The sequence below is a fragment of the Mirounga leonina genome, unplaced genomic scaffold, assembly GCF_011800145.1.
Source record: "Mirounga leonina isolate KUSES-001 unplaced genomic scaffold, KU_Mleo_1.0 Mir_154, whole genome shotgun sequence".
In the NCBI taxonomy this organism is placed as follows: domain Eukaryota; kingdom Metazoa; phylum Chordata; class Mammalia; order Carnivora; family Phocidae; genus Mirounga; species Mirounga leonina.
Genome location: NW_023270389.1, coordinates 40,581,840 through 40,599,198, shown reverse-complemented (window position 1 = coordinate 40,599,198; position 17,359 = coordinate 40,581,840). Strand labels below are relative to the sequence as shown.

Sequence of the window (17,359 nt, the reverse complement as noted above, 5' to 3'; positions counted from 1 at the left end):
TTTATTTATTTATTTATTTATTTATTTATTTATTTATTTATTTATTTTCACCCTGGTAAATCCATTCATTTAAATGTGGGCCTGCTACGTAAAGTTAGGATTCTATACTAAATTATTTTGTAAAATATATTACTTTTTATTTTATTGGTTTTGTGAATAAAACTGTTCACATTTTGAGCTTAAACTGTCCCTGAATTATAGTTGTTAAATAGGGAGCAAAATTTACTAATTCAGTTTTACTCATTTTACTCATTCTTTGATAATGCAGTGAAAGATGATCAAAATGACTGGAAGGTGGCAATTGTTAGGAAGAAGACATGCAGTGATCATAGATAATGTGTGGAGTAGATAAATAATCAATGTACATATTGATAGCTCTTTATACAGGTTAACCCTTAATATTATCTGATTGTTAGGCAGTGTCTTTCCTGTAATACATTGTCAATGACATCTGGAAAGACTATAATTCTGTAGTATAGGGGGACCAGTAATAGTGTTTGTTCTCCCCTAAGTAAAGAAACAAACAGCTAAGAAAGATGTAGCTAGAGAATAGTAGAAGCCAGATTGGGAAATAATAAAACCAGGTCTTTTGATCCAACTAGGGTGTTTTTTTGCCTTTCAGGATTAGAATACATTTCCCGCCCCACCCCACCCCCCCAGTAAATCAGGTGTTACTGCTTCCCTTGATTTTATTGTTGTTTTTTATTTTTGTACTTGGGAGTTAAGATTTTTATAAAATTAATACATGTAGGTAGTTGAACAAAAATCAGTACTATAAGTCTTCTAACAAAAAAGTATTCCCTTACCTGTACCCTTCTCATATTGATTCTAGCTCCCTTGAGGCAAAAACTTTCAGTTCTTCTCATTGTTTCTTTTGCAATTTACCTGCATATTTTTTTTTTTTTTTTTAGATTTTATTTATTTGACAGAACACAGCAAGAGAGAAGGAACACAAGCAGGGGGAGTGGGAGAGGGAGAAGCAGGCTTCCTGCTGAGCAGGGAGCCCCATGCAGGGCTGGATCCCAGGCCCCTGGGATCATGACCTGAGCTGAGGGCAGATGCTTAACGACTGAGCCACCCAGGCACCCCCTACCTGCATATTTCTAAATAACATACATGTATCTCTTGATTTTTCAACTTTAGCCATTATTGATTTTCTTTTCTGCTATATTAGGATTTATTATTATTATTTTTTAAAGATTTTATTTATTTGAGACAGAGAGAATGAGAGAGAGAGAGCACATGAGAGGGGGGAGGGTCAGAGGCAGAAGCAGGCTCCCTGCCGAGCAGGGAGCCTGATGCGGGACTCGATCCAGGGACTCCAGGATCATGACCTGAGCCGAAGGCAGTCGCTCAACCAACTGAGCCACCCAGGCGCCCCTATATTAGGATTTAGATGTTTTACTCATATTCCTCTCTCCTCTTCCCACCCTCCTAACAGTTATGTCACAACATTTAGTTTCATTTTCTGATTGAATCTCTACAGAATCAATGTTAAAATATTATTATTATTTTATAATTAATTATAATATAGGTGTAAAGTAATTCTATTATTATTTCTATGTAAATTATACTCATTGCTGAGCTTTAGGTGGTACTGGGTGTACTAGTCAGCTTTTGCTGTTAGCCACATTTCAGTGGTTAATAACTATGTTTATTTCTTGCTCATATTTCAAAAGGGTTTTGGATCAGTCAGGCTCTGCTATGTTAGCTAGCCTTGTTTGGGCGCAGTTCATCTCAATTTCATGTATCTTCTCATTTTCATTCTGAGGTCCAGTCTCAATGGATAGACACTGTCTGGGGCAGAACTAAGGGCAGACTGAATCAGACCCCACAAATACATTTAATTTAAAGCTTTTGCTTAGATGTAGCATGTGTCACATCTACTCACATTCCTTCGGCCAAAACAAGTCACGAGGCCAAACTCCAAGTCTGGATGGTAGGAAACCTCTTCTGACAACAGGGAAGCAATGCGCAGGTGGGAAGGAAATGAATAATTATGTAATTATGAATAATATAATCTACATGCCGTGGTACAGCATTCTGTTTTTCTGAAAGCTAATCCTTACTTTTTTTGTTGTTTTTATGTTATATCTTCTATGTTTCTATCATTAATTCTTTCCTCAAATTGCCCAACAGAGGTCTTCTCTGTGCAGTCACACACATCAGGTAATCAATCCCGTACTGTTTTAGTGATGTCCCTTCTGGAGCTCTCCTTTCTTTTTCTCTAGTCTCAACTGGGTGCTCTCTGGGCCTGTTGTATAGATGTCATCCTGGGATTATGCTTTACCGCTGTCTTGGGAATTCCTTTCCCTTCTCTCCCTGTTTTCTGGATCCTGGGTCTTTTATTATTTATTTCCTTGTTTAGATGAAGTGTCTCCTCCAGTAGCTTCCTTTTTTTTATTTATTTCCCAGTTTTGATGGAGCATTTCCTCTAGTAGCTTCCTGAGAAAGGTAAATGTTTTGAGATCTTCCGTGTTGAAAATGTTTCAATTAGAGTTTTGGGCATATTCCATATGCTCAATAAATATTTGACAAACTAATGAATGATTAAATGAATGAATAAGTAGGAGCAGTATATCATAGGGGTGCCTGGGTGGCACAGTTGGTTGAGTGTCTGACTCTTGGTTTCAGCTCAGGTCGTGATCTTCGGGTCATGAGGTCGAGCCCCATGTTGGGCTCCATGCTTAGTACCGAGTCTGCTTGAGATTCTCTCTCTCCCTCTCCCTGCTCCTCCCTGCTCCTCTCTGCTCCTCTCTCTCTCCCTCTCCCTGCGTGCCCTCTCTTCCTCTCACTCTCCGATAAATAAATAAAGCTTTAAAAAGAAAAAGAGAAGCAGTATATTATAATTGTGGTGAACTAGACTACATAGGTTCAAATCTTAGCACTGTCACTTCCTAGCCATATGACCTTTGTCAAGTTTATTCTGTCTCAGTTTCCTTATGTATAAAATGGAGATTATCATAGTACCTGTGTCAGCATTGTTTTGAGGATTAAATCAGTTAATATATATAAAGCACTTAAATGATACCTGATGCACACATAACAAGCACTCAATAAATTTTAGCTATCTTGATTGTTTTTAATGAATAATGTGAATGAAATGTAATAATATAATGAAGAAATGAATGAAGATCACTTAACTTTTTTTTTTTTTTACGATTTCACTCATCTATTTATTTTAGAGAAAGAGAGAGAGAGTATGTGCAGGGGGAGGGGCACTGGGGGAGGGACAGGGATAGGCAAACTCCTCACTGGGAGCCCAGCGTGGGGCTCAATCCCACGACCCCAAGATCGTGACCCCAGCTGAAACCAAGAGGTCAGACACCCAACTGATTAAGCTACCCAGGTGCCCCGACTCTATTTTTTTATTTTTTAATTTATTTTAAAATTTTAAAATTTTTTTTTATTTTTTAAAGATTTTATTTATTTATCAGAGAGAGAGAGACAGACGCAGGCAGAGGGAGAAGCAGGCTCCTTGCTGAGCAAGGAGCCCAATGTGGGACTCGATCCCAGGACCCTGGGATCATGACCTGAGCCAAAGGCAGATGCTTAACTGACTGAGCCACCCAGTCATCCCCCGACTCTATTTTTTTTAAAGGCTTAATTTTTTTTAGAGAAGTTTTAGGTTTACAATAAAATGGAGAGGAAGGTGCAGAGACTTCCCATACACTCCCTGCCCCCTGCATGTGTATAGCCAACCCCATTATTAACATCACTCACCAGAATTGGACATTTTTTACCAAGGATGAATCTACATTGATACATCATAATCAACCAAAGTCCATAGTTTACCTTAGGGTTGACTCTGGGTGTGGGTTTGGACAAATGTATAATGATATCTATCCATCATTTTAATATACAGAATATTTTCACTGCCCTTACAATTCTATGTGCTCTGCCTAGTTATACTCCCTGTTCTGCTCCAACCATTGATCTTTTTATTTTCTTTTTATTAGCATGGTATATTTCCCCCCAGACATTTACTTTTACTCTATATGTGTCATTATATTTAAAGTGGGTTTCTTACAGACACAGTATAGTGGGGTCACGTTTTTGATCCACTGAGACAATCTGTCTTTTAACTGGTGTATTTAGACCATTGACATTCAAAGTAATTATTGATATAGTTGGATTAGTATCTATCATTTTTTTTTTTAAAGATTTATTTATTTATTTGAGAGAGCGAGAAAGTACATGAGAGGGGGGAGGGTCAGAGGGAGAAGCAGACTCCCTGCCGAGCAGGGAGCCCGATGCGGGACTTGATCCAGGGACTCCAGGATCATGACCTGAGCTGAAGGCAGCCGCTCAACCGACTGAGCCACCCAGGCACCTGAGTATCTATCATTTTTGTTTACTGTTTTCTATTACACTCTATTTGTTCCTATTTTTATCTTCTCTTTTTCCACTTTTTGTGGTTTTAACTGAGGATTTAATATAATTCCATTTTCTCTCCTTTCTTAGCTTATCAGTTAGGCTCTTTTTTTTTTTTTTTTTTTTAACCTTCTTTTAGTGGTTGCTCTGGAGTTTTCAATATACATTTACAACTAATCCAGGTCTATTATCATGATAACATGATACCATTTCATGAATAGTGTATCTTATAATAAGATAATAATAAGAAAATAGGGCGCCTGGGTGGCTCAGTTGGTTAAGCGACTGCCTTCGGCTCAGGTCATGATCCCGGAGTCCCGGGATCGAGTCCCACATCAGGCTCCCTGCTCGGCGGGGAGTCTGCTTCTCCCTCTAACCCTACCCCCTCTTGCGCTCTCTCTCTCACTCTCTCTCTCTCTAATAAATAAATTTAAAAAAAAATCTTTAAAAAAAAAATAAGAAGAAGAAGAAGAAAATAATCTTATTTTATCCCTCCAGTCCCTTGTATCATTGCTGTCACTCATTTCACTTACATGTAAGCATACATAAGCATATATATGTGTATATATAAGCATACATAATTGAGCACAATGTTGCTGGTATTTTGAACAAACTGTTATCTGTTTGATCAATGAAAAATAAGAAAAAAGTTTTTATTTTTCCCTCACTTATTCTTTCTTCTCTGTTCTTTTCTTTATGTAGATCCAAGTTTCTGACCTGTATTATTTTCCTTCTCTCTAAAGAACTTCTTTTAACATTTTTTGCAGGTCTACTGGCAACAAATGCCCTCAATTTTTGTTTGTCTGGGAAAGTCTTTATTTCTCCTTTGTTTTTGAAGAATTTCTCAGGGTACATAATTGTAGGTTGGTGTTTTTTCAAAACAACTCTCTTGCATGGTTCCATTCTTTTCTTTTTTTTTTTAAGATTTATTTACAGTGCAAGTGCGGGGGAGGGGTAGAGGGAGAGGGAGTCTGTCAGCAGACTCCACACTGAGCGCATGGAACCCGACAGAGGGCTCGTTCTCACCACCCTGAGATCATGACCTGAGCTGTAATCAAGAGTCGGACACTTAACTGACTGAGCCACCCAGGCGGCCCTCTTGCACGGTTTCTGAGGAGAAGTCAGATGTAATTCTTATCTTTGTTCCTCTATAAGTAAGGCAGTTTTTCTCCAGCTTCTTTCAAGATTTTTCTTTGTCTTTGATTTTCTGTAGTTTGAAAACAATATGCCTAGGTATAGTGTGTGTGTGTTTTGGTGTTTATCTTGCTTGGTGTTTTCTGAGCTTCCTGGATCTGTGGTTTCATGTATAGCATTAATTTGGGGGAAGGGGAAATCCAGTCATTGTTTCACATACTTCTTCTGTACCTTCTGTTTCTTCTGTTTCTGGTGTCCCCATTATGCATATGTCACACCTTTTGTTTTCCCACAGTTCTTGGATATTCTGTTCTGGTTTTTCTCAGTCTTTATTCTCTTTGATTTTCAGTTTTCATGGATTCTATTAGGTATATCCTCTAGCTCAAAGATTATTTCCTTAGTCATATCCAGGCCACTAATAAGCCCATCAAAGGCATTATTTGTTTCTACTACAGGTTTTTGTTTTGTTTTGTTTTTTTTTACCTCTAGCATATCTTTTTGGTTTTCCTTAGAATTTCTATGTCTTTGGTAACATGGTCCATCTGTTCTTGCACACTGTCGATTTTATCTCTTAGAGCCTTTGGCATATTAATCATAGTTGTTATAAATTCTTGGCCTGATGATGGCAATGTCCTTGCCATATTTGGGTCTGATAATTGCTCTGTCTCTTCAGATTGTGTTTTTTACCCTTTGGTATGCCTTGTAATTTTTACTAGTAGCTACACATCATATACTGGGTAAAAGGAACTGCTATGAATAGTTCTTTAGTAATGTGGTGGTGAGGTGTGGAAGAGGCAAAGGGCTGTATAGTCCTATGATTAGGTCTCAGTCTCAGTCTATGCCTCTGGTGTGTGAATCTCACAAGTGGTTCTGTCTTTTTTCCTCTCTGTTTAGGTGGAACAGGATGGCTAGAGTGGGCTGCAGTTGGGTATTTCCCTTACCCCAGGTCAGTTGGCTCTGATAATACCCTAGCAGTTAGGCACTGGTTAACTAGCTTTCCTCAAAGGCAGGCCTTATTAAGAACAGAGTGCTCTCTGAGGTGCCTGGGTGGCTCAGTCGTTAGGCGTCTGCCTTCGGCTCAGGTCATGATCCCAGGGTCCTGGGACCGAGCCCCGCATCGGGCTCCCTGCTCAGTGCGGAGTCTGCTTCTCCCTCTCCCACTCCCCTTGCTTGTGTTCCCTCTCTCACTGTGTCTCTCTCTGTCAAATGAATAAATAAAATCTTAAAAAAAAAAAAAAAGAACAGAGTGCTCTGATATATTTCAGAAGGATTCATTTCCCGCTCCAGAATCAGGAGGGGATTTTTCTCTGATAGTTACTTTGGGAACCTGGCCAAACTCCTGGAGGTAAATTTCACAATGTTGGGTAGCCTCCCCACCATGGAGTAGATTCCCCTGGAGTTTTTAACTCTCAGAGTTGTTCACACTGAGCTTTCAGCAGTTTGTCAGTTTTGTCAGTTGTAGTCTGGTTTTTCTGCCTGGCAGTTCCTGGGGTGGTTTTCACTTATGAAGCTCTGCTTCAGAAAGTTGAGTTCACCTGTCTGCCTCTCTAGTCTTGGGGGCAGTGGTTTGCCCTGTGTCCTCCCCTCTCTCTCTCTCTCTCTTTTTTTTTTTTCAAAAATTTTATTTATTTGAGAGAGAGAGTGCACAAGCGAGAGAGTGAGTGAGCATGAGTTGGGGGAAGGGGCAGAGGGAGAAGCAGGCTTCCCCCCCCTCCCTGCTGAGCAGGGAGCCTGATGCAGGACTGGAACCCAGGACCCTGGGATCATGACCTAAGCCGAAGGCAGACGCTTAATCTACTGAGCCACCCGGGCACCCTTGTGACTTCCCCTCTCTTATGAATCCAACAAGAATAGTTGATTTTTCAACCTGTTCAGCATTTTGCTTATTGTTAGGAGGGAGTGACAACTTCCAATCTCCTTATATATGGAATTGGAAACTGGAAGTCCACTTAACTTTTCAAGGTCACTTTTTCCCTGGAATGTATTGTGCATGTACTAGACGTTCCCTATTAGAATTTTCCATCTTTCAAATAATGATACTTTATATGGTGTGTGTTTTAGTTTACAGAGTACTTTCACTTATTATCTTCCCAACAACCCTATAAGGTAGATGCTATCCTCATTTTACAGACAGGAACTAATTCAGAGATATACATATCACTACTCAAATACATATAAGTGCTAAGTGGAAATGCAGGTCTGAGAGAGTGTCCTTTTTGCCACTGGATTTAAGAAGGATATGCGATTTCCAGTTGGCCCTGCTAGTGTTATTCTCTGATTTGCAAAAATTTCCTTTATTTTTTTTTAAGATTTTATTTGTTAGTTTGACAGAGAGAGACACAGCGAGAGGAGGGAACATAAGCAGGGGAGTGGGAGAGGGAGAAGCAGGCTTCCCCGCAGAGCAGGGAGCCTGATGCGGGGCTCGATCCCAGGACCCTGGGATCACGACCTAAGCCAAAGGCAGACGCTAAACGACTGAGCCACCCAGGCACCCCAACAATTTCTTTTATAAAATAGTACTAAAAGGCAAATCTACCACACGACCTTTGCAAAGATCACTGGACAGCATTAATAGGAATAAAACGTCTAGAACACAAATAGCTTACACTAACACAATTTTTTTTTTTTTAAAGATAAAAGAAACTTGTAAAATGTAGTGCTTCTGTCATTCAGTTACTTTGATGTAGTATGGTTTCCCAGGTCTTCCAGTTTGTTACCCATGCAGCTACCTTTACCCCCAGCCTGCCAGAACATTGTGTTTCCAGGAACAGATGAAGTGCTTACACATTCATAGACTGAGACGCCAAGAATTCAGTTGGGTTCTCTCATTGCTCCAAGCAGATTTCTGCCCTCTCAGCCATGACATCTCAGGCTGGGCCTTGAATACTGATGGCAAGCCTTTTATTATTAATCAGGGATTTGTATGAATTAATTTAAGAACATGAGGGAAATGAGAGCTTAAAATTAGAATCAAACTTAACATCCTAAATAAAATAAATGGTATTGCTTCATGACTTTTAAAGCTCTAGCAAATAAAACAACAACTTGGTAAGCCTTGATGATGGACTAAAAGTATGAAATGTCAGAATTAAATTGCTAGCTAAATACTCTTAACCCCTTTATAAAAAAAGACATTTCCCTACTATAATAAGTTGGGTGACAAAGTTTTGAAAGGACATCCAGTTCTTTGTGTCCATCTATCTGATATTTGAGCTTGAGAGATTTCATTACTGATTACCTAGGATTCTTTGGGATGGTATATGACTTTATTTAAAATGTTCATCCAGCAAGTTCAACCCAATTTCAGTCTTGCCTTAGATGACTAAAAATTACATTTATTGCACTAAAAATTTGCTGTAAGCACATAAAGAAATTTAATTATAGTCATAAAACAAGTCACAGTCATAGAAATTTAATTTATAGTCATAAATCATATGCTTGCTTTTCCACCTATTGAAATAAACACAATCATATATTGCTGGAAATGTATATATTTGGATCTGTAACTATCATGGCACATGAACATATATATAAAATGCTTTTAAATAATTCATATTTCATAATGAAGTTATTATGAATAAGTATAGTTCCTGGTGTATATCTTTTATTTATTCAAGCCGTAATTACTACTAATATAGTAAGGCACGTGTTTCTAATTGGAGAAAATTACATGGTGTTTCCAGCTGATACTGTAAATAGGACATTGTTTTTCACATAACAGAAAAAAGTTTTATAAAAAAAAAAGAAACAAGTTTTGTAGTTATACTTCCTATACCATTCTCCATATGTCTGTTGGTTCTTTCAAATGCTTTGAAGGAAGTTACCTTTCTCTCCATCTCTTTCCCTTCTTGCTTTGCTTTAAATTTGTAGCTCATGTCAGAATACAATTTACATGTTTTTGCCTTGAGAAACGGCTGCAAAATCTCGTGAAACTGATGGTGTTAACCTAACAAAAGGTTTAAGAAGCAGAGTCAGTATATTGAGGGTAAATTTATGTTTTTATTTAAGATTTGAGAAAGGAAAAAAAATGTAAGTCCTTAAATAACTTTCTACATTTGAGTATATGTTATTTTGATTGTATATTTGATTAAAATAGTAATTTGAAGGCATTTGTTCATTCACACTAATAATTGAGAAATGCATTCTAAACTGTCACAGTCTCATTTGCATTAGTACGGGCAGCACCATTTCAAAATCAAGCGTAACTTTATATCATAAGCTCATACTTAATACAAAATCAGAAAGTAGTAAAAGTAGGTTAAATCTTACGAGCTTTGGCAACTTCTCATTTTTTATTGTGGTAAAATACACATAACGTAAAATTTACCATTTTAGCCATTTAGCTGTGGTACTAAATACATTCACTTGCACTATCACCACCATCCATCTATAGAATTTTTTCATCTTCCCCAACCAAAAGTCTGTACTCATTAAACACTAACTCCCCATTCCCTCCCCCATCTCCACCCACCCCCCCAGCAACTGCCATTCTACCTTCTATCTCCATGAATGTAACTACTTTCAGTATCTCATGGAAATGGAATCACAAGTGTTTGTCCTTTGTGACTGACTTATTCCACTTAGCATAACGTCTTCAGGTTCATCTATGTTATTGCATGTGTCAGAATTTCCTTGCTTTTTAAAACTAAATAATATTGCATTGTATGTCTATACCACATTTCATTTATCTGTCTTTGGACATTTGAGTTGCTTTCATATTTTGGCTATTATGAATAATGTTGCTATGAATGTGGGTGTACAAATTTTTGTTTGATTTTTTCCAACACTTTACTATGAAAAATTTTAAGCATACAGCAAAGTTGAAAGAATTTTACAGTGTACATCTATATCCCTACCACCTAGATTCTACGACTAATATTTTACTGTGCTGGCTTTATCAATATCTATCCATCTTTCTGTCCATCAGTCAATCTTATTTTAGATGCATTTCAGAGTATTTTGCAGACAACACATTTCCTTCTAAATGCTTCAGCATCATATCACTTACTAGAATTCAGTATTTGTTTTTTCTTTTGAGATAGCATTTACATACAGTGAAATGCACAAATCTTAACTGCACATTCAATTCATATACCTATGTAAGTGAAACTCTTGTCAAGATATAGAACATTACTATCACCCCAGAAAGTTCCATCATGCCCCTTCCCAGCTGGTTCGTTCTTCTAATTCCACAAATGTAACCATTGTTCTTTTTTTTTTTTTTAAAGATTTTATTTATTTATTTGAGAGAGAGAGAATGAGAGAGAGCACATGAGAGGGGGGAGGGTCAGAGGGAGAAGCAGACTCCCTGCCGAGCAGGGAGCCCGATGCGGGACTTGATCCAGGGACTCCAGGATCATGACCTGAGCCGAAGGCAGTCGCTTAACCAGCTGAGCCACCCAGGCGCCCCTGTAACCATTGTTCTTATAATTTTTCTACCATAGATTCGTTTTGTAAGTTTTAGAACTTTATGTAAATGGAATCATAATACGTACTTTCTGTGTAAGTTTTCTTCCATTTAGCATTATGTTTTGAGATTCATTCACTTTGTTCTGTAAATCAGTTCTTTCTTTTTTCATATTACTGAGTAATATTCCATCATATAAATATATCATTATCCATTGCCTTGTGATGGACACCTGGGCTGTTTTCTTTTCTTTTTTCTTTTTAAGATTTTATTTATTAATTTGACACAGAGAGACACAGTGAGAGAGGAAACACAAGCAGGGGGAGTGGGAGAGGGAGAAGCAGGCTTCCCAGGACCCTGGGATCATGACCTGAGCCGAAGGCAGACGCTTAACAACTGAGCCACCCAGGCACCCAACCTGGGCTGTTTTCATGGCAACTTATTATTACTTATTTTATACAGGATAAAGTAATAACTCCCTTGCTTATTTCTTCATCCTTAAGTCACTAACATTATGGCTTAGTAACTCTGTGTGAGGAGATTTTTTAAAGTAGTACATTTAAAATGCTTCTCAATTCCCTGATAACTCAGCAACAGCGTTTCTCTTTACCTTAGATCTTAGCCAGTGAAAGAGATCGAATAGTTGTTGATTTAAATATGTATCACACATACTGGTATGTGGTATTTTCTTTAATGCTAGTAAATAAAGTATCCTACGGGGAGCCACTGCCTTCCCTGCTAGGCGCATCTTGGCACCTTAAACTGCCTCCTGGTCCTAATCCTGTCTTTACATTTTTGAAACAACATTGTCGGGTCACTATTGAGAGGGAGGTGTAAGTGGGAGGCCTTGTGTAGTTTCTGGTGCTGCAGGTAGCCAGCTGCCCTAGTAGCCCTAGCAGCAAAGGGTAGACGATAGGGATGACAGAGGGGACAGAGACATGGAAGGTTATCGGTAGCTGAAGTCAGTCTCCACCACAATTGTCAATTTAAACCCAGTGTTTTTGCAGAGAGAAATTCAAGTCAGTTTGTTTGCAGTATTTCTTTTGCACAGGATAGCAAGATGACAACTCTCACAAATTTAAATATACTAACGTTGCTATGTTTTTGTCTACTGTACTTACGGTGTACATTTTGTATGTGTTCTCAAAATACCATAAGAACATCAAGACTCGTTTTATAATGCATTCATTTTTCATTTAATTTGTGGTATCAGGAGAAAATCTAGTTTTAAAAAAATTCTACAGGTATAAGGACAAGTAACTAAGGATATCAAAGCAGCATTTAAAATATTAAGACCTGCTCTGTATTTTCCATAGAGTATGAAAGTAATACCACTTAATAGGTTAGCTGCCACCCTGCACTTTCAGAGCACTTAAGAGTCATTCATCTGTCTGAGATAGGACAGCATTTGCACTCGTGGTTAACAGATGAGAACTCTTTTTTACCCCCTGTGTTTTACTGTATTCGAATTCCAGAATTTATCCAGAGCTCTCCAAATAGTGCTTCTTAGTCTTCTTGTAGCCAAAGCTTCCTTTAAATAATGGCTTTCCCCCTAATCCCCTAAATACTTGCAGGATATTTTTTCAGGAGACTTGTTAAAACTAGAAACAAAGAATTGTCAGCTTTTGTGGTACAGTGAAAGTACATTTAACTTGAAAATTTGTAGGAGATTGTATCATTCATAGAAAATAAAGCAATTATATAAAAAATAGGTGAACTACTTTATGAATTTGGATAGTCTTTAAGAAACTTGTCGCTTTAATGTGTATCTACTTCATGGTTTTTCTTTTAGAGGAGAGATTATGAAATCCTGTATCTGAAATAATTTAATAATTGCATTGTATTGGTCAAGATATGTGTGTGGTTACCAAAGAGAAAAGGAAGAAAACACAGGTGTTTACTTCCTGATTTTGTCCTGAATGGTTATGAGGATAGCATCTCTGCAAATTACTGGTCATGTTATTACTTGAATTTATAATCTTAGAGCATGTTCACAGGAACTTTATAGTTTGAAGTAAAAGGGGAAAGATTTATGCGATCTGAAGAGATCACATTCAGACACCTAGTTGTGCTGGTCTTTCTTCATTTAAGTATAGAACATTTTGAAAGCAAAATTCCAAAGTGATTTATTTTATCTTTGTTTATTTACAGGTATGTTTAATCTTGCTCTTGTTTTGGGCTTCTTAATACTGTGTGAAAATATTAATCATTAGGTGGTCTTAATGTAGATATCTTCAGCACTTCTACAGAAAGTCATTGTCAGAGAATTCATTCTAATTCAAGGTTAATTAGTGTACCATTAAAATAATGTGTTACAAAAATTAATTACATCACGGGTCAAAAAACATATTAAAAAGCGTAGTGTAAATGTCTGAGAGCACATCATCCTCCTTAAAACATTGCTGGACTAGTGCTACCGTTCTGGAAAATATATCTAAAGTGGAAATCACTACTGGGGTCCAGTCATAGGTGTTTCCCCTAAAGTAAATTTTTGGCACCACATATGGGAAATTTAAAATATAACTCCCATGAGACAGTAAAATGTGTTGCTTGTCTGCTTTCCCGTCGCAACGGCTAAGGATTTATATTTTAGCATTAGTCGATATAACCCTATTGGGTTAAACCTAAGGAGAAATCAGGAACCTAGTTGAAAAGTAGAAATTATCTGTACATTTTGAAGTAAAAGTACTAGATATATTAATATTATGTTTTCTTACTTAACTATTAGGTACTTTGGTAGGTGCCCCATGTAAGTATATCACACGTCATTTTAACTGTGCAGTAATTCTTGTTAATAGTTTAACTTAACAGCCATAAAATATACACTTAAAATTAGAACGAAAAAAGATAGAGACTTTGAAATCCTGATTCTCTTAATGTAAAATCTGTGAAACAGTTAAATAGAACTATAGAATATTTTATACATTGGTATTTTCCCCAAGAGTCTTATTACACTATCTGATTGTCCCTATGAAGGGTTTTGGAATTTGTGCCTTAGTAACAGCAGGTTAATACACATTAGAGCTACAGAAATTTTAACATGGGAAACTCTTTTCTCTACTAGACAATACATTTTTTACTTGGCTTTTAGAACTGTCTCCATTAAAAGATATTCTTAGTGGGCTCTGAACAAAATAGTTTTGCTGCTATAACAAATTGTGAAGAATTTGCCCACATTTTAAAATTTTCTGCTTTCCTTCCTCTTTGGATTTTGTGTAGGCCTGTAGGAAAACATATTCACAAGTAAATAAATTGAGCAAATGGAAGAAAAAGAGAAGAATAATCTGTACGGAAGAAGTTGTCTTTGTTTTTTTCTTGTTGTTTTCTTCAAGAATAAATCCTGGTTTAATTAGTCGAACTACTAGGTGCATGAAGAGAGTCTGAAAGATAAAGGGTATAAAGTGGGTTTAGAAAAGCTTTCTTGAAAAGTGCTTTTTACTTTAAAACCATCTTTGTCCCTGCTTATATCTTCTTAAATCTTTTCTAAAATAACATAAAGTAGGAATTTCAGCTTAATGTAGAAAAACATTACATTCTTTAAAAATGACAACATCACTTCTACCCTCAGAAAGTAGGCTTAAACTATATACCACTCATTTCTTCAGAAAAGCCCTTAGCCTCTGGGTTTTTTTTTATTCTTTGGACCAAGTGAGCTTCTTTAATTAACTAAATCAAGATTTTCTGAAAGTGGAGAATAAAATTAACATGTTGATAGTAACTGTGAGTCTTTGGTAGACAGTGGTTAAATGTTTCATATTTAGTACTTTGTCTCCTAACAATTAATCATCTATTCTGTTTTGCAAGTGCAACATTTGAAGATAGACACTAGCAGACTGTATTAGTGGTTTTTTTTTTAGATATTTCAGAGTGTAAATTTGGGATATTAACGGGCAATGCTTAGTTTCAAACTGACTAAATTGTCTTACATTGTAAGGAATATATGAGTTAATTTAGATATACTGATTGTAATTTCTACCTAAGTTGAAGTACTCATATTTTATCCATAAGATTTCTTTCACCAGAAGAAGTGAACATAATAATTTAAGAAAACTGTATTTTACATTTATAAAGTACTTTAAAATTAACAACGCATTATCTTATAGTTCATTCATTCAACAAATACTATTGGTGTTACTGCTGTTAGTATTATCCTTTTCTTCACTCTATAGGTGAGGAAATGGATCAGGCTGAAGTAAGTCATTGGGCTCGTGCATAATGGATTCCAGAAGTAGAACTCAGGATTTCCAGTTGATTTAGAAAAGCCTACTGCCTTTCCCGTGGAGCATTTTCTATCAACTATTCTTAGAATGATTAACCTACAGTTTTACATATTACTTTGTCTTTCTTAAAACATTATATCTTTTAGGACATACCTATTAATAATTACTTGAATGGCCTAAATGCTACAATCAAAAGATACAGGGTGGCAGAATGGATAAAAAAGACCCATCTATACGCTGCCTTCAAGAGACTCACCTCTGATCTAAAGACACAGACTGAACGTGAAGAGATGGAAGAACATTTACCATGCAAATAGAAGCAAGAAACAAGCTGGGGTAGCAATACTTATATCAGACAAAATAGAGTTTAAAACAAACACTGTAGGGGCGCCTGGATGGCTCACATGTTTGAGCGTCTGCCTTTGAATCAGGTCATGATCTCCAGGTCCTGGAATTGAGCCCCATGTTGGGCTTCCAGCTCAGCGGGGAATCTGCTTCTCCCTCTCCCTCTGCCTCTTCCCCTGCTTGTGCTCTCTCTGTCTCTGTCTCTATCTCTCTCAAATGAATAAATAAAATCTTTAAAAAAAAAGAAACACCGTAGCAAGAGACAAAGAAGGGCATTACATAATGATAAAGGGATCAATCCAACAAGAAGTTATAAGAATTGTAAATATCTTGCACCTAACATTGGAGCACCTAAATACATAAAGCAAATATTAAGGGACATAAAGAGAGAAATTGATGGTAATACAGTAAGAGTAGGGAATTTAACGCCCCACTTACATGAGTGGATAGATTTAGGCAGAAAATCAATAAAGAAACAGTATCGTTGAAAGACACATTATAACAGATGGGTATAACAGATATATATAGAACGTTCCATCCAAAAACAACAGAATACACATTCTTTTCAAGTGCTCATCTAACATTCTCCAGAATAATCACATTAGGCCACAAAACAAGTCTCAAATATTTTAAGAATATGAAATCGCACCATGCGTTTTTTTTCTGATCACAACAGTATGAAACTAGAAATCAATTACAAGAAAAAAACTGGAAAAAACACAAACATGTGGAGGCTGAACAACATGATACTAAACAACCAGTGGGTCAGTGAAGAAGTCAAAGAAATAAAAAACATGGAGACAAATGAAAATGAAAACACAAAGATCCAAAATCTTTGGGGTGCAGCAAAAGCAGTTCTTAGAAGGAAATGTATAGCAATACAGGCCTGCCTCAAGAAACAAGAAAAAGCTCAAAGTTCTTTTACACCTAAAAGAACTAGGAAAAGAAGAACAAAACCCAAGGTGAGTAGAAGAAAGGAAATAATAAAGATCAGAGCATAAAGAAATGACATAAAGACTAAAAAAGAAAAAGAAAAAAAATCAGTGAAATCAGAAGGAGGTTCTTTGAGAAGATAAAATTGATAACCCTTAGCCATACTCATGGGGTGGGGGGCAAAAAAGGACCCAAATAAATAAAGTCAGAAACAAAGGAGAAGTAACATCTGACACCACAGAAATACAACGCATTTTAAGAGACTAATATGAAAAACTATATGCCAACAAATTGGACAACCTAGAAAAAATGGATAAATTACTAGAAACATACAGTCTTCTAAAACTAAATCAGGAAGAAATAGAAAATCTGAAAATCTTAGTAACAAAATTGAATTGGTAATCAAAAAACTACCAAAAAATAAAAGTCTAGGATCGGATGGATCCACAGGTGAATTCTATCAAACATTTATTTTTTTATTTTTTTAAGATTTTATTTATTTATTTGACAGAGAGATACACAGTGAGAGAGGGAACACAAGCAGGGGGAGTGGGAGAGGGAGAAGCAGGCTTCCCGCTGAGCAGGGAGCCTGACGCGGGGCTCGATCCCAGGACCCTGGGATCATGACCTGAGCCGAAGGCAGACGCTTAGCCATCTGAGCCACCCAGGCGCCCCTCTATCAAACATTTAAAGAAGAGTTAATACCTATTGTCCTTAAACTATTCCAAAAAATAGAAGAGGAAGGAAAGCTTTCAAATACATTCTACGAAGCCGGCATTACCCTGATACCAAAATTGTGCACAGATACCACCAAAAAAGAAAACCACAGGTCAATATCCCTGATGAACATAGATGCAAAAATCCTCCACAAAATATTAGCAAACCACATTCACAATACATTAAAAGGGTCATTCACCCCCACCAAGTGGGATTTTTTTCTGGGGAT

At 37.0% G+C, this 17,359-nt stretch overlaps 1 protein-coding gene across 7 annotated transcripts in view; it reads left to right on the top strand.

Moving 5' to 3' along the window:
• Positions 1-17,359, top strand: part of ACBD6 (acyl-CoA binding domain containing 6) — a 218,849-nt gene that overhangs the window by 88,131 nt on the left and 113,359 nt on the right. The window lies entirely within an intron of this gene.